General features: G+C 42.9%; 1 protein-coding gene across 1 annotated transcript in view; it reads right to left on the bottom strand.

Moving 5' to 3' along the window:
• The window catches only part of LOC147723043 (poly(rC)-binding protein 3-like), a 2582273-nt gene extending 2566633 nt beyond the window's left edge, over positions 1-15640 (bottom strand). The window contains exon 1 of the mRNA XM_086965416.1: positions 15210-15640. The gene's annotated coding sequence lies outside the window, so the exon portion shown is untranslated. The remainder of the gene's footprint in view (positions 1-15209) is intronic.
• Positions 15641-18964: the final 3324 nt, after the last annotated feature.

The raw sequence follows: 18964 nt of genomic DNA, 5'->3' as shown, positions 1-18964 counted from the left end.
TGAACAATTTGAGCACGTGCCCAGAGCATTTTTCTGCTGTGATCTGTTGGCAATTGGTCCCCTAAAGGATACTTTTTTCAAACCAACATAATGTGCGCTGAGATAATTGTTTTGCTGCATTTATATATACACATACACTTTGCAAAGTGCTGCAATGTCATGATGTCCTACCACCAATGTAGAGGTCTTATGGTTGTCACCGACCATAGATTGCACAAGTGTGCAAAGTGCAATCATTTCCATTTCAATAACACACATTTATTGGTACTTATATTTAATATTTAAGGCAGTTTCTTGTTTTATACAAAAAAGTATTTAAGCCATTTGAAAATTAAGAGTAGGAATGAGATGTGGCCTAACGGCCAAAGCTGCCAACTTTGGAACGGGGTAACCAAGTTCCGAGTCCTGGCGACCATTCAATATTCAGTGATTTTGGGCAAGTCATTTATTCTTCCTGTGCATAAAAACAAATCTGGCCTTGTGCAATGTAACCTGTGTTCATGTAAAGCGTTCCGACGCACTACGTACTACGTCGTACTACGTGAGCTATGAGACCCTTAGCCAGCCAATCTTAGCGTCATTGGACTCACTGGCCCCGCTGCGAAAAACTAGAATTAGGACAAAGCATGCAATGCCGTGGTTCTCAGGAGAACTTTTTCAGCTAAAACTCCAGTGTAAACGGGCTGAGCGTAATTGGAGAAAGCAGTACCTTGCGTCAGATAGAGCTCTTTTTAAACAGGCACTGGCGACTTATAAAGCCCAGATTAAACAGGCCAAGGCTAGCTTTTTAGAGGAATCACTACTGTCGGCTGTGAACAAATCCCAGGCCCTATTTGAGATCGTTAAAGACTTGGCGTGTCCCGCCTGTACTGTAAAGAACATTCCTGCTTCTCCATCTTTATGTGACTCATTGCCACAGGCCTTTTATGTACAAGATTGCAACTATTCTGAACAACCTTGCTTTATTGCCAGGCCCTAACTCTCAGACCTTGCGTAATCTTACTTCAACTTCCATTTTGGAGAAAGATGCTAGGTCAGTGCAATTGAACAGCTTCCCCCCGCCGTCCTTTGAAGACTTTTGTGTATTGGCAGACGGGGTATCCTCGGGCTCGCCACTTGATCCCCTTCCACATAAATTTTGGAAACTATTTCGTGAAGAGCTTTTCCCCCCTCTCTTCTCCATCTGCTGTCAGTCCCTCAGGTCTGCACGGGTTCCGGACTGTTAGAAGCTGGCGGTGGTCTCCCCACTCCTGAAAAAGGATACTTTGGATCCCACCTGTCCAGCAAATTAGAGACCTATTTCGTTGCTCCCATTTCCAATTAAAATTCTGGAGAAACTGGTCACTAAACATCTTTCCAGCTTCTTGGAGACCAATGCTTGCTTGGACGTGACCCAATTTGGCATCAGACCAGCCCATGGGACGGAGTCTGCATTGGTGACTGTTTTAGATGATCTTCGGACGCGTGTCGAGCAGCCTTTTTAGTACTGCTCGACATGTCGGCCGCGTTCGACACGGTCAGCCATACGATCTTGATAGGGAGACTGGAGGAAATAGGGGTATCGGGATTGGCTCTTGACTGGTTGGTGTCTTATCTTGATAATAGGCACCAGATGGTGGCCCTGCCACCTTTCAAATCTAACACCAGAAGGGTTGGGCAGGGCGTGCCTCAAGGATCGGCCATCAGTCCGATCCTATTCAATCTCTACCTCCGTCCCCTGATCAAACTGATAAAATCTTTCGGTATAGCGGTCACCAATTACGCTGACGACACCCAAATTGTCTTCTCGTTTGAGGGTAAGGAGGCTGTGTCACAGGAGACTTTTCACCGCTGTATGTCCACCTCAGCGGAATGCTTGAGCCACAACTCCTTACAATTCAACAGTTCCAAAACAGAGGTGCTACATTGTTCAATGGATCGCACCCCTAGGCCTCTTCCATTGAATTTTTGGCCTCCGTCCTTTCAGGGTACCAGTCTGCCGGCCGAATCCTGGGGGTGATGTTCGACCCCAGCCTGCAGCTAGATGTGTCGGTAAACAAAACGGTGGCCACTTGTATAACACTGTTGCGGATGCTGCGGAAGATATTACCCATACTCCCTATACAGACCAGGCCAGAGGTAGTGTGGAGCATCATCTTAAGTAGGCTCGACTACTGTAACTCACTACTTCTGGGGGCACCTATGACCCTGGTGGGAAAACTGCAACGTGTACAGAACTTTGCCGCCAAATTGGCCCTTTCGTGCCGACGATCTGATTCATCTACCATAGTACTCAGGGATCTTCACTGGCTGCCAATCCCACAGCGGATTGACTTCAAAGCCCTTTGTCTGGTACATAAGGCCCTTCATGGACAGGGCCCTTCTTCTTTGCAGGAATTGTTTTCCTGGAATGTACCATCCAGATCTCTCCGCTCGGCCTCAGCTTGTCTGGGGGCAGTTCCCAGGATCCTGAGGACCTGGATGGGAGGTCGATCTTTCAGGTTCACCGCAGCGAGACTGTGGAATTCCTTACCACTATGCTTACGAAGCATGGGAGATCTTACTTCCTTCAAGAAAACTCTGAAAACACATCTTTTTCCAATAATTATGTAAGCTGTGCAGCTGCTTAACACCTTGGCTGCTTTGAGTTTTCCCCTCCTATGCTGAGCTTTGAGTTTCCCCATTGTTCATGACGAGCTCAGCTCGTCATAAGCACAGCTCAACCATGCCTCATGACGAGCTGAGCTCGTCATGAGCAGCGAAGGGGTTAGACACTGTGTATGTATCATCAAAGTCTAAGCGCCAGGATACCCGTTGGGTGACAGTCATTGCGCTATATAAATATACCAATACATACATACATACTTCGACAGAGTTTGCGCTATAATAAAACTAAAAAAAATAAATGATGTTTAGAGAACGTTCTGTAGTCTCATGCATACGTTATGTATGTCATGGCCGAATTGTGTGGTCTTCACAAGGACAAGCTGTTTCTCGATTCCAGAGGAGTCTGGGAATAATTGGGTATGGCACACACTTATACAGATAAAAAAAAACATTCAGAAAAATATTATCTTTTTATGCAACACCCTTCAAAAAATCTCTGTACCAGATACGCCTAACTACACACACTCAAAATGATGCAGTTCTTGTGTCTGGTTGGCTTTGGGTGTATATTTATGTGTGTATAGATACATCAGAAGTGTTGTTGCTCTCCTCAAATGTACTACTTTTTGGGTGTTCAAGTTCACTTAATTTGGATGACCCGCCCACTTACTTGTTCACTTGCACTTCACATGCGGGTCTGAATTTACTAGCCTGAAAGTGAGATTTAGATAAGTAACCCATACCTCCAGCCTCAGCACAAAGGCTCGGGGTTCGAGTTTCATACAAGAAACTTGCTTGTATGAGTAGCGGCTTAGCCAGGCACTTCCCTGTCCCCTCCACTCCAAACATGTTCTACTACCCAAACAGGGGGTTGGTTCCATTTTCTTTGCTTGTGTTAGAACTCAAGGCACTTTTCCTGCATCAATCCTCTGGCCCCTTGGCATGCAACCTGTATCAGAGGAAGAGCGTGACAGGTGACATGTATGCTGCTTTTGCGAAATTTGTAGAATCCATTCCTCTTCTCATTCACTCCTGGGTCACGCGAGGTAAGAAAGCAGCAGAAGGCTGAAACCCCAGCTGGTGCCTCATTGCTGGCTCGCTCGGCTTTTAACAACAGCTCGGAGTCGCTGTAACCACAAGCTAATATGTGTTGCATTGTTATGATTTAGCTCTAAAGTAAAGCAATAGCTGTTCGTTTGTGGAACATGTTCTCCAGAGTAAATCTGACAGCATTAGGGAACTTCATGGGCTATTTATTCTCACCTGACACTTTGCAAATACTAATGCTTGCAGAACTAGTAAAATCCAAACACCTTGTATAGTGCCAAGCAATTTTCTGCCCAGTGCCCTCAGCTTTGCATGTTGTAAAACAAGCAGCTCATGTTTGATTTTGTTATCTCAGCTAATAATAGCTGATTCTGTTCTTCGATAAAAAAGGAAGTCTCATTAAGTGCCCATATAAATAAGGAACTCTACGTGGTACTCAGCATTGTTATCTCAAAGTCTGTTATGAAGTCCTGTGGTTATACTGAATAAGCAGCTACCTTCATCATTATCATAGGAAATCTCTTTATTCATGTCATAACCACTTTCACATCTTGCTTTCTCAAATGTGCTTGAAATTGATCCATTTGCCCACTCTTTTTTCAAAATGTTCTCGTGGGGGTGGTGGGGACAACCCCTCTGAACCCTGCTTATGAAGATCAGGCTCTCTCGCTACGCTCAATATAGGTCACTCATCCAGAACTATTGTTTTTCAGCACTTTCAAATGTCTCCAGCCGCCGCTGGTAACATTTTCTATAGACTGATTTACACACGTAAGATTCATTGGCTTTCTATAATGCGTGCGAAGTACAGTGCTCTGACACCCTATACTGGTATGAGTAGCACTACAAAACAAATCAAATGTATGTGAGAGAGGGGTTATGGAGAGATGAGGGGCACTGGTTGAGTGTAGTAGTAAGGGAATTTGTGGTGAAGGAGGTTTCTTGGAGGTGGCTCCAACAAAGATTGTCGCACTGGGCACCACCAGCGTTAAAGCCGTCCTGCATTCCAGGAGTGGAGCATGGATACTCCAACACACCCACCCATGGTTTTCAGCGCATTCCCAGATTTACTAATACTAGTAAAGCTCTGCATGCACAAAATGGCCTGTGCATGTGTGAAGTGACTTACATACAAGCAATTTTGCCCTGTACACATTTTTCCCTCTGGGGCAATTCAGGTGATATGGCAGGTGCAGATCCAGCACATCCATCACTGACGAGGGAATACACTTCCATCAGCATCTGCCAAAACTTCCTGCCCCGTCTTGCCTCACGTGGCAGTCAGTAGTTTGGTAGCCCTGGCCTAGCACATCACTGTTGCAGGATTAGCGCTTTTTGGGAATGTGTGCTTGCACAAAACACCCAGGGGCAGATTTATTATTATTTGGAGCAACGCAATGCAGCAAGACAAATTAGTACGCTGTGCTACATCAAAAGCAGATTTCAGAAATGCTCCATAACTCCGAAGATATTACGCATTCCTGTGCTCCCTCTGTGCTGGTGCACATGGGGCTGCCACTGCACCAACGCAGACAGCCTTGCATCATGATGCAAGGGTGCCTGTTTCAACCAGGACTGTTTTTGTACAGAAAGGGACACCTTCCTGCACAAAAACAAACCCCTGTGGCCTTTTACTCTTTCTACATCTGCTGCAAAATGCAAGACACATCGAAAGAGGAAAAAACTAGGAGAAATAAACATATTTTCTTTGTTACGCCTCCACTGGGAAAACCTATGATATTGAGAAATTCCCAGGTTTGGATCAAGGAGGGGTGGATTGTGAAAAGGACACAAATTATGCAAACTTTTATGCATACACAAAATACTTACAGTGCTGTTGCCTCGATGCAGCATTGTCTGTTGCAAAAAGAAATAGGGCTAAAAATTACACCCTTTAAATCTAAAATGGTGATAAATAGCATGTATGTGAAAATCAGTATCACCCTGGTAAATTAAACAGTTCAGCTCCATATAGTTTTTTTCCAGTCCCGCATTTTTGTAAAGTGTAAAGTATTTGCTACGTTTTTTTGCATCACTTCAAATCTTTATGATCTACAGTCTCTTAATATTGTTCAAGTAATGCTTCTTAACCAGACTTTCAATTGATTTACAAACTCCAGCAATCAGATGCTTTATGGACCTTTATAATGTACAGCTGCTTCTAAGCAGTTAGCACTTTGGAGTGTTATTGCAGGGGCGGCTCTAGGCTTATGGCGGCCCTGGGCAGGGAGCGTAGGTAGGGGGCCCTGGAAAAGGGGGTCCTGCGGGGCAGAGCGCAGAGGCCAGTGAAGGGGGGGGGGGGGGTCAGGGTGTTTGGAAGTGGAACAGAGCCGGAGGCCACCAAATTCCTGCCAGGGGCCACCACGCAGATTTGTATCCATCCTCAGAGGATTATTATATTAAGGATATATATTGGCGTGGCGGCCCCTGGGGTTTGGTGGCCCTGTGCAGGTGCATAGCTTGCACATGCCTAAGGCCGCCCCTGGTTATAGAGAGGTTATTGCAGCGGAGGTCCGTGCAGGTAAGCGCAATGGGGCGGGCAGGAGGAGGTGGAAAATCGACAGATGACAGAATCGCAGAAATTAGATAAATAATTCCTATTCCGTCGCCTGCCAGCAAAATACTCCCGCCCCGCCCCACCGCACTTACCTGCATGGGCCACTACTGGATGACTGCGGATGCGTAGAAAATCCGTACTGAATGAGGGAATAACACTACTAAATTAAAATGTACAGTAATAACAACAAAAAAAAAGAAAGGCCCATGAGAGCCGCCAAAAATTGTGTTGTGCAACACGAGCACCCTCACCAATATTAGTGAAACTAAAACTCTTGGATTTACATACTCATTTAGTTGTTTGCTGGTCTACTATGAAAACTCCTCAAACTCTCATTAAGCTTCACCCAACCAGGTTGTGTTCTGGGATTTACTTTTGCTTCTCTTGATTTTTTAGTGCTCGGAAGTGGCTCTGCAATGGCACAAGGCGCTTTACACAACACCCAAGTTTGTCGACAATACAGAATGGCAAACGAAAATTCTTGAAGTCGCAATATTTTTACAATCAAATGTAGAAATCAATTTAAGGAGAGATTTAATGTATATGTTGTGAAATTGTGTTCATTACTGATCAATATCACCAGCAGAGAAGTTGAAATGGTGCATTCAGAGAGACACATTTTTCAAAAATGATATACCATCATCACTGTCATAAAATCATGGAAGGTATTTCTTGTTATAAAACTACAGTTTCTACCCCACCTCAATTCATTCAGTCATCGTATGTCCTGCCTGCTGCTCTACTGTTACAAATCCCTATTAGCAGGTCTATCAGTCAAATTAATTCAATTGAACAAGCCACGACTACAAGTCCCAGAACACACTAGGTTGTCAAATGTAAGCCTGGGACTGGAAACAGTGTCCTGACATCTCAGATTAAACTGGTCTGGGACTTTGGGCTGGACTTTTCCCTTTGGGGGTAGGACCATGTCTGATTTCCACATGGTTGGCCTTCTTTGTCTGGAGTGGCCTAGTTGGCACAAATTGGTGGACTGGAATGTGGTTTAAAGTAATTACCAGTAGCTGAGAGTAGCGGTGTGGCTTGGGTTGCCAGCGCCCTGGGCAAGACAAGTATTGTCCAACTTATCTTTTAAAAAGTTGCGCCCTTATTAAAATTTTGCACCCCTAAAAGTGCCCCCACACTACGCTACTGGATGCAAGTAATTTAAGGATTTCACCTATTGCTTTTTACTCAGATCACATTAACCATTATATATGCTTGTGCTCTGCATATTGTTCATTTCGCTGTAAGCCTGTTAAACAGAGAGAACAAGTGATCTTTCTTTTGTCAACCATGCAGCAGAACATATCCAAATGCTAAGCACACATTGCTGAGGCCACGCCGTCTCCCTCAAAGATTGATGACAGTCTGCGTCCTTCCAGAATCCAATAACACAGTCTGCAGTGAGCCTGATACCTCGACTCAAGAGCTACCACAGATTCATGTATTCCATGCAGGAGTTTCATACTGCAGGTGCACGGGGGAATAAAAAAGTCTGAGAAATGTATGTGATGAGAAACGACAGAACACAACTTGTAACAATCTTCCTTATTTTCTTATTTTAAGCAGGAGTGGTAATACAGATAGCACTTGTGCATATATAGTGATGGAGCTTCTCTAAAGAGGCATTCCTCATTTGCATGGGGGAGTGCCCCATCCTAAAGAGGGAAACACTTTGGGGCAGATATACGTTTCCTGGCGCATCCCTGCAAATCAGCAGGGATGAGCCATGAAAGATGCGTGACGCAAGATTACCCTTGCACCACCACAGATGGGCCGCATTTTGCGTCGCATCATGGCGCAAGGATAGACAGATGTGTGTCGCATCTGCCGGCGTAAGGTTGGCACAGTGATGGAGTTGTGTCGCGGGCGCGACGCAACTCCAGCACTGTTTCAACCTGGCCTATACTCAGCATGGTGCGTCACGCCTTACGCCTGCTTCAAGCAGGCGCAAGGTGTTGACACAGCGGTATCGGAACAGTGACTGAGTAAAATCTTGTAGATTTCACTCAGGCACTTTCCTGAGGCGTTCCTGTGACGGAACGCACCTCCCCCTGTACCAGAATGCTCACATGAAACCTGACGTAGGTTTCATGTGGCGCAGGGCTTTACAACATGACTCATCTCCCTAAATGCGACACATTGTAAATAGAGAGCAACCTGGCACATGGTTTACGCCGCCACTGCATCACAGAAGTGACGCAACAGTGGCACAAATGTGGCGCACGGGGCTCGTAAATCTGGCCCTCTGCTTTTAGACCTGCGTTGTATTATGGACAAGGGCGCAGAGGCAAAGAAGCTGTCAGGAGGCGCACTAACTGTGTGCCACAAAGAGGTGGCTCACAGTCAGTGCGCCTCCTGAGAGCAGCCCACTGGAGGAGTGAAAGGGAGTTCAAGAAACCCCCAGACATCTCCCCGCAGGCAAGTCCAGTCACCTTTTTCAGAGAAAGATGGACTTGCTGCTTCAAATCACGTGTCCGTCTTTCAATAATGCACGCGTTTGCAGATGCCCGAGGGCAGTGCATTATTTGTAATAGGGTGCACTATCTCCGTTGCACCATCACACCTATTTAAAGGTGAACCGTGGTGCAAACAGGTATAATGCGCCCTGTCTAGAATATGGATTCTGTTTTTTAAGTGAAATTCATAAATAAGCCAGGAGTAACTCAGGAGCACTTCTCGATTTCTCTTGGAATTCAGTGTTAAAACAGAAATACTACATGAGTAATTCACACCTGCTCATAACAACACCTCTGTGAATTGGACCCCAAGTTTAGATTGCTTTGCTTAGCTAAATCTATAAATGGCGACACATTTCCCAAATGTGTACATTACTTATTTTGCATGTTCTTGTTAAAATGTAATTGAGGTTTTAAAAGACAAACAAACATAGCAACACTCCGATTTACTGCTCAAAAATGCTGCTAAACCCTTTTTTAAAAATAATTTCTGCAAAAACGTGTACAAATACCACATAACTCATCAAAACATACATCTGTGTAAACAGGTCAACCGAAATTATCTTTAAATTTGGAGGACAATCAGGCCCATTTTTCTACTACTTAGTGAAGGCCAACTGAACAAGCGGTATTTATAAGACTTACGTCGAATCCCACAGATCATTTAACATCCCCCTTTATCATCAGCCCCCTCCATGCACTCCTAATGGCATGAGCATGTAAGTGGCCAGGCTTCTTATTCCATTAAACCCATGCAAGAGACTCAGATAAAATGTGGTAGTGACACCATTGAAATAGCACACAACAACTCAAAGTTTCACACTAGGAACAAGGTTTTAGCTTTCTGGAAAATGATTCTGAATTTCGTGACTCTGTCCACGCACAACATGATGGAATTAAAGGGTACAATTCCAATTATTTTTTTTGCTAGAAAAAGCAACTGCCAATTTAGAATGGGGCATAAAAGGGGTGTCATCCACCGATCTACATGTTAGGAAGGTATGTGTCAATGGTTTGTGACTACAATTGCAGTTGCAAACTATTGAGCAGTTACCAACCCTGAGCTGAGGCAGAAGCCATCTTGCAAAGCTGAAACTATCTCTGTGGAATGGAAAACATTTTGTTTTTAAAAGAGCACCTGTGCCTGAACAATTCACTGCCTGTGACCTCACGCCAACCATTAAGGGGCTCTATGTATGACTTTGCACTGTTCAACCAAACTATTTCTACTATATTCCTATAGTGACTTCCATTCTCCATGAAAATATTCTAAAATTCCCTTTCATGTCAGAACCATGTCGGTTCTGTGACAGCCAGTAAGAGATTCTTCTCAAAGAATTCATTTTCCAGATCCCTTGTCGCTTTGACATATACTGATATGGATTTACTGATTGCTGAGAAATGTCATGAATGTAACTTATTTGAGATATGGGCCAAAATTGGTAGCAGCCAGTATGTTTTCTGGCCAAAGACACAACTCCTACGATTCCTTTCTCACTCCTTCGTCTCCACCCTGTTACGCAAAAGATGGGTGGAGAAATCAGGACATCTGCTGCTGGCAGGTGCCATCTTGTTCATACCTGAGGCAAGTGATCATCATTGAGCCCTTTTAAGGTCTCTGTTTGATTCAGCCCAGTGTTGTTCCGTGTAGCAGTGTTCCTGTTTGGCCTACTCTATTTTCTGAGTTCATGATTCCAGAGCTAGTGTGAAATCCTTGTTCCGTGAACTAGAACTATCCTACGACGCATTTTTGTTTTCTCGTCGCCAGAACTAACACTCTTTAGTTAATCTTTGTTTCTAAAACTTTCATTAGATCAGTAGTTACCCTTTTTCCCGTCCGTGGCTTTCCTTGCACATTTCCAGTGTGCTACCTCATACCCGCTGCCTTAGTTCTCCGTTTCTTACTATGATTTGTATACTTGTTTACTGCCACACGTTCTTTCTGTTTTCCCTTCTTTCTTGATTAGCCCTCCTCTCTAGCGCCTTGTCTATTGTGGCTACGCTTTTAGTTTGCAACCCTTGTTAGCATCTTGCATGTTACTGTTTGCTCACCAGGATACATGGGCACAGTTGACAACCTTTGTGCTTTTTTCTTGTCTGCTGTATTGATTTTTTTTTACTTTTATAATATCACTAAAAGATTTAGTTCCACAGACCCTGACTTTGCATGTATATGCTACATGTAGATATTTTCCATCAGTATCTGTAATAGCAATTGAGGGCGAGGAACTTGAGGAGATTTAGTCTTACCGTTTGGAGTTCCCAAGTGCTCAATCACAGAGATAATGTTGTTATATGTATGTCTTCAACATTTTGGGTGTTAGTTATTCTGAACTTCCTCTTCAGTTCTTGTTCCTTCTGAGCTTTAACTCTCTTGTTAGTTTGTGCAGAGCTTCCCCAAAGGATCCCTTTTTTCTAGAGGTGTACGACATTTGGGTAATTTGTTTTTGCGTAATTGCGAAATTTATGGAAACTAACTAAAATACACATGAATATGCAAAATTCAAACCCATTACTTAATGTCGTATTTTAGTAATATGGCGTGAGATAGGCCCTTGTGTCTATTTTTGACGCAAGGATGCATTTTGACTTAAAATAATAGTGCAAAATAAACAGAAGCACTGCGAACAACAGCAGCTCACATTCTAGTGCTCCTGTGCAATCCTGGTATTTTTTTATCATGATTGGTGCATTCAAGCTAAATTTATACTGAAAATGGCACATAATTACTCAAAGGGACATAATGCCGGTATTTTGCTTCGCAAGCGTAATGCGAAATTTCACATAGCAAACGTAATTTAAAATTTCTGAAAGTACACTAATGAAGCCAGTGTAATTTAGATTTTTTCCTGACCTACTTTTCTCCTCTAACTCCATGTATGATCTAGGCCAGCTCAGTTATCAATATTCTCTTCACGTTGTCTTCCACTTCTTGCCAGAACCTCTGTTAGTCCCTTTGTATGTGTATTTGTAAATGTATTTGAGCTTGTAAAGCGCACTGCTACCCATAGGTTTCCTGGTGCTGTATAACGGTGGGGAACCCGTCCTGGCTTTCCCTGTGAGATGGTCCCTATTGGGCACCCCCAAGGTGAAGCCAGGCAACCTCAGCGTTGATGGGGCCGATTGTGGAGATTAAGCAAACTATTGCCCAGAGTTGCTGAGTGGGACCCATGGTTAGAATGGCACCGAAGGCAAGATTTATCAAGCCCGCTGACATTGGCCCAACACCCTGCCGCGTCGGTAATTGAACCCTGGTCCCGGGCTCTGCTTCTGGGTCTGCCGCCTCTAACCAGTGAGCCACACTACTCCTTCACTGGACATGGGCTACTTTTGGAAAATGAGTTGTCCATGTGGGAAAGCACATGCAGTGGCTGAGGTCTGCTGTCCCGTGAAGACCATGATCCTTGAATTTGGCCAATCACAGGGGTTGCAAATTGCACCAGCCTAATTAATATTCAAAATTTGATCATTTTGCGACCCCTTGCAAAAGTTCAATGTGCGGAGAGACCAGTTAGCACAGAGGTCTAATTATAAAGTGTGTACCCGCTTGCAAACCAGCCAATGTAAAAATTGGACATCATGGTTTGCAAATAAATATTTGTTGATCGGGTCCGTAGAGCAAAGGAATCGTCTCTGATCTTTGCAGATTAAATGTACTCTATGATTGGAACTAAAGCATTTCACCTGTGTGCGTGTCTATTGCAAAACCTTTGATAAAGAAGATCTGAACAACTGAATCCATCTCAATCAAAGAGAAGCTATAGATCTAGTCGTAAATCAACTCAAGGAATGACCCAACACAGGATGTATCCAGCAAGCTTCTGCAAGCTAGTGGGAAGTGGATAAGTAAATCCTGGTTAATTACCTAATTCTTAAATTATATGGTTTAAACAGTAATGCTAATATGTAAACATACCTCGTGTGCACTAAAGGTGCTGGCTGATAGCATATGTGCCCCTTCTAGACATGGACAGACAGGCACGCTTGCCAAATACTTTAGAGCAAAAACAGAATAGAATATGAGTCCTATCTAGAAGAGCATATTTTGCAAAACAAAGTGAAAGTGTGAGATGGGGAAAATATATTGTCTGAATCAAATTGCATATTGTAATGTTATGGGCCCAAGAATAAAAGTACAATAAATTAAAAAAAGATGGATGGATGGATGGATAGATCGTTCCTCTTGGCAGCTAAATGAACAACCTTTCAACCTTGTACAAAGAAATAAGGACAGCGTTCTATGGTATACACACCGGTAAACTAGGTACACTCTGAAGATTAGATATTCTCCCCGATTGAACCAATAGCGACCACCATTTAAAAATACATCAACATGCCAATCATTCCTAATTCATCAGTTTCACACCATGTCAAGATGACTACATTCAACAAGAATTCCCAGGGTCTAGATTTCTGAGATCACTTGCGAGGCCATACAAGTATAGAAATAGACGCAATTCCCTATGGAACTAGTGATCACAAAATAACATATCATTCAATTGTTAGCAGTAGTCTCTGATATTTACAGTGTATTTAGAAAAAGCAGAGGGGGCGGGGGTTGTTTCAGTATGGGCACGTGATCTGGGCTGACTGCTGCTCGGTGGGTCATCTCTGAAATATCCATTAAGGCAGAATGGAGCTCATGTATTCTTTTAGATGCTCCAACCTGAGACCATGCTACACTGCTTCCTGGGGATGGGCTGTTCCCATGAGGCACAGGGTCAAGACTAATTTGCATATGGCCAGGTCTAAACTGGGGTGGCATTGTGAACAAAAGAGTGATGGATTTAACCCAGATCTCTTGACTGGGGTCAATGTTTTGATTTGTTCTGCATTCCATCCATCAATTGTGTCTCTTTCGTTGGGGCAGCGAGGCGCTATAAAGACTCATATTAAATAAAGTGTACCTTGTACTCGCGCTCACATACAATATCTGGTGGAGACCTATCTAGATACTGCTTAGGGCTTCGAATGTTCAGAAAGATTACACATTTCAAAATGAGTCATGGTTACTTAAAAATCTTGTTGAGAATATAAAACAAAGGCATTCTGTACATTGTAATTCTACCTACCCTTAGACTGAGACCAGGCACGCTGAATGTATCACTATGCAGAGCGTGGACCCGGGAAGTATGTAAAGCACACACTGCCTGCCGCTTCTATTTTTAAGACGTTAGCCGTCCTTTAACAATACTCCCTACTATTTATGACCCAGTTGCACGCCAGGGTGGAACCAGCAAAAGGGTACGAAACGCAGAGACTAAAGGCTCGTTCTTTTTGTGACAAACATATATGTTTGTGTGCAGTGTAGTAGTAAAATCAAAGTTTATTTAGACAATAGTCTATAAACCATACACATGACCATGGATCCACTTAACAATAGTAATTTTTACATCATGGTTCAATTTAATTTGTGTGCAGTGGCTACTACATGGCAAACAGTAATCATACTGCTCTATATCAAAATATTGTATGCCAACCAACGCTGTCTTGCTGAAGGCTGTCCGTGCAGAGCGGAGACAGAAATCACCCACTGCGCGAGAAGAAACGAATATATAAAACCAAACGATAAATGGCAACGTGCTAGAGGCAGTAACAACCCTCGCCCCCCGCCCCCAAAAAAATCACATTTCAACATTCATTATTACTCAGATCCATTTCTTACGTAATTCGCTTATCTAAAAATACTCTGCTCAATAGTAATGAATATGAAATATGCACATTTTGTAAGGAACAAAAATATGCTTATAACGTGGTTTCGTTTATTCACCTCCTTAGGGTAACATATTTAAAGCAGCGGTGCCTCGCATGCCCCAGCTCTGTGCCCACAGCCTCTGCTGCTTGCTGGAATAGGAAGAAACGGTGCCAATGTCTGGATAATTGGGTCAAAGTTTCACCCTCCCTCCTAATTGAAACTGTCAAAGACACCAGGCAAAGGCGCGAACCAGCAGGGACGGCTGTGCAAAAAGTGCCTCTCCCATTATCAGAAACGGAGCTGACAAGGTCTGAAATAATTGAAAGCGACTCTAGATTTCAGCACCTCTCTTTGATCATAACTCTTTGCCCATATGCAAGTCACTTTTAGAGATGCGTTCCATTTACACGCTAAGCATCACCTGAGACGAATCACAAAGAAGGGAAACAGCCCATCCGCACCCCACCTGGCTGCACTATTACTCCCCGTTGAATCCAGCTCCCTGCTGACTTTAAACGCAGCCCTAAAGATGTCGGGTGTCTGGGCGTAAACATGTGTATGTGTCCGCATCTGCCCGGCGCGTGGGCGCGAAGAGAGATCACACCCACCAGCCGCTGCATCCCCGAAATGCTGGACTCGGAGCGGGTGGAGAGGGTGCTGAGGCAGCAGAAGGGCTGCTGGGATGTAGGTGGAAACTGTAAAACACGCGCATGAATCAAAGCTGCGTCTTCTGAGCCCTCCAGAAATAAAAAAATTCACAGAACAGAGGAAAGGGGAAAAGAAAGAAATATGTGTAACTCAAAGCACACAGGCAAGAGCGCACGCAGGCACGCGAGGATAAAAGAGATGAAAAGACACAACTCACCTTGACAGGGGGTGTTGGATGGGGTCAGAGAGGAGGAGGAAGGAGGTTTGATTTTTAGCAGAGGTTGGTGGTGGTATTATTGAAAACACACAAGACAGGGGTTGGGACCGGGGAGGAGAGTAGAAAAAAATGAAAGGGATGCAGTTTTCAGGAAGGAGTAGAAAGAAGTCCTTTGCCACTGATAATAATCCCCAGTGTTCGCCTCAATAATCCCACATGTCCGTCTCAAAAAATGCACTCAGTAAAGGCGACTGCAGAGCTGCATCCCGGGCTCCCCAGCTTCGTGTACTTCCTTTCCGTGCCTGTCTGCTGTTCTGCTAATAAATCCCAGTTATGGTTTGTAAAGAGTTTCGTGCAGATCCCCGTGGTTGCCTGCGACGCTGCTGCTGCTCCTGCTGCTGCTTGTCAGTGGTTGCTGGCTCCTCGCTTCTAAAGCGGTCCTCGAGTTGTGCTGTGTTTCAGGGCATAGGAATTAAAGGAGAACTAGACTGGTCCACGCTTCGACAGCTTGGCTAAACAGGACAGCCATCTTGCTAAGATGTCTGAACAATTAAAAAAAAACACAATTGTGTTTAACTAACTAGAAAAAGCTTCGATTTAATTGAAAGGTAGAGTTGTGCATGCTGACAATTTCATCAAGTTATCAGGCAATTATTTACAAAAAAAATTTCTTCATTAATTACTTATGAATATAATAATACAAAAATATGCTAGAAACAATGAATACTAAGCAATGAATATATGTAGACGGTCTGTATTAGGAATTCATAAAGTGACACATTCACAAAAGGCCTAGGCGTACACACAATTGAAAGAGTGCAAATCCGAACAAGCTAAAGAACGTGGACTTAAATTCACACCACTATGTGCTAGAACCATACTCCGTGGAACCATAACACAGAGTCACACCCATATGCATATAGGATTGTAAATTGCGAAATGTGCTTGCAGCAGTATTTTTTAGGCGAAGCATCAGAACAATTCATTTATACCCACGCTACCAGGCCTGCTGCTTTATAGGAATAGATCAGACTCATTTATAAAATGTAATTAGACTTAAGCAAAAGAATATAGCTGCATATAATCTCTTAGTATCATTACAGGGCAGTGCTGCATCTGTCCATGCCTAACCCGCATATAGGGTCTTAAAGTGATTCTATCAGTGGCAAAGATGGGCCTTGACAGGTTCTTCCTCAACGGCTTCTCCACTCCTAAAGAGACATGTCTGGTGGGAGCTTAAGGACCTATGTTTGCTGCACAAAGCCAGTATGCCACACTCGCATATCTCGTCGATCATTGCAATTCACACAAAATTCTACTGCAGAGGGAACTCTTTTTAAAAAAATATTTTTTATTGAACAAGGCAATAGGAAATCATTGGTACAGAATTGAAAAAAAGACATTATTCACAACAAATTTTTAACAGTCAGACAATTTTCAGACAATTTACATTTTTGCACAAGGATTTTGTAAGTTTTTATAATGGTCTATTTCCCTTTTAATCCTCTCTTTTTATTCCAGTTTTATCTCTTGTAAATTACAGAGGGAACTCATCTAGCAGCTTGGACTGGAGGTCCTTTAACGTGCTATATAGTAAGTCATTTTTTAATATTTTTGTAACTTAATTTTCCAATAATTAAAGCATTGATTTAATTTGTGTGTGTGTGTCCTGACATTTTGTTTTCCACAGCACATCTCTAACATTATTGCTAGTGTACAAAGTTGGCAAGACGTGCTATGCAATGTCACACATTCCGTTCAAACATTTGGCAACTTATGCAGCTGGTAAAGTGTAGGAAGATTGGGAAAACAGAACGAGGCAGCCAAAAGGTGCCTAAATGTGTCAGGATTCTCTCTGCCACTCAGGGTTACAGGAATGCTGCTATCAGTTGTCACCAGCTGCATCTCACCTTCTTCCGTTTGTGGGCAGACTGATTAGCCACACACTTCCATTTGCTCTTCAATAAGGGCCTATTCACTATTCACTGCGTTTTTAGTACATTTAGTAGTACTACAAGTACTACTCAAGCACTTCAAAAAGCTATTCATATACCTACACTCCATCTCTCCCCTATTTGTATGAGATCTCCACACGCGTATGTCTATGTCTTTTTAGGGAATATGAAAGGGACAGAGAGAGGAAACTGAAAAATGGAGAATGCTTTTTACTAAATGGGAGGGGTGTAGGGAGTAGAAAAGAGATTAATGGAGGTTGATGTGGGGTTTAGAGAGGGACGAACACCCACCCACAAAAGGGTAAAAATACAAGCCTATTGCTTTTCACAAACCACAGTTCTATCGTACTACGTCCCAAAAGACCCCAAAACAGTCATAAACTAGTACAACTCAGAAGTGGAGTAAGTCTAGCACAACAGATGGTCAACGGGGACACACTGTTATAGTTTAACCATGCGCTCTACAAATGGTTTTATTATTATTAGTATTATTAACCACTGGCACTGAAACTCCCTCCTATAGACAATAATGGTGGCAAGGACTTAATAACACCCATTAGGAAATAATGATGAAATACATTAGTTTTCTTTGGCTTTTTAAAAATATATACAAATGTAACTTAATGCTAAAAATGATATATAACAAAACACTAAGGGCCCGATTACGATGTCTGGCAGATGACGGTGGTTGAAGGGCAAGCAGCGGGGGGATTACGCTGCATTTCTGACAGGCTCAAGGAGCCTGTTGAAGCTTTGGAAGCCAATCTAATCCCATATTGACCGCAGAGCTAGCCTCGGCTACGCTGTCGGGATTATGATGGCTCTTTCTTACAAACTTTCCATGTCGGTCTTTCCAACATAGAAAGGCTGTCGGAAAGGGACTTTGGGGCTCCCTCACAGGGCCCCTTTCCCCCCGGCTCTCCGCCACTGGGCCCCCATAAACATCCCTGTACCATGGGTCATGCACCGCATGGTGCCTGCCCCACTGTGCAGGGATGTTTCATAACATCAATTTTACGATGGCAGCTTGTACTGCGGGCCCTTTCCGCCCACTGCACAAGCTGCCATTGGAAAATGAATGTTTCCATTTTGCCCATAGAGCGGTCACATCCAAATTATGCGGTCGGAACTGCTGACCTGTGGTCGGGTGGTTCCAATCCGCAACGGTCTTAATAAGCCCCATAGTATTATTTGATGCTAAAATATTTTAATAATTAAAAATACATTTAAATGTAATAAGAAAATACTAATTAAAATATATAACTTTTGGTACTTTTTACTACATAATTAATGCATATGCGAAATGCACCTTAGGTGGGAATTTGGATAAATATTTTAAAAACAGTTTTGATTTAATATATAAATTAAATATTTCATTTAAAATAAAGTTAATAGTGCTGTAGCACTTTTTATTTTCTGCTACATTTTAAATACATATAAAAAATAATTTACAAAAAATTGTAAGAAATACATATATAGATATTTTTTTTAACCTGTAAAGTTTTTTAAATGTCACTATACTTTACCATATAGAGATCTCCTCCCAGGTGGAGAAAACCTCTGCCTAGATGTGAAAATTCACTGTTAGTAACTTTCACTTGTAAATTTGGCTCCACCCCTCAGTTTCATGAAGCGGGACATTCACACTTTGTAGTAAATTTGCACTCGTAAATAGTGAATAGCCCAAAAGTAACACATTTACTGCAAGTGTAAGAGTAAATTTACATGTATAGATTTATTCAGATATGAATTTATCTGAATCATCCCCTCAATGTTTATTAACACTGACACTAAGTGGAC

Source organism: Lissotriton vulgaris, chromosome 4_1 (assembly GCF_964263255.1).
Source record: "Lissotriton vulgaris chromosome 4_1, aLisVul1.2, whole genome shotgun sequence".
Classification (NCBI taxonomy): Eukaryota; Metazoa; Chordata; class Amphibia; order Caudata; family Salamandridae; genus Lissotriton; species Lissotriton vulgaris.
Note: the sequence above shows the minus strand (reverse complement) of the source record. Positions and strands in the feature narration are given on the sequence as shown.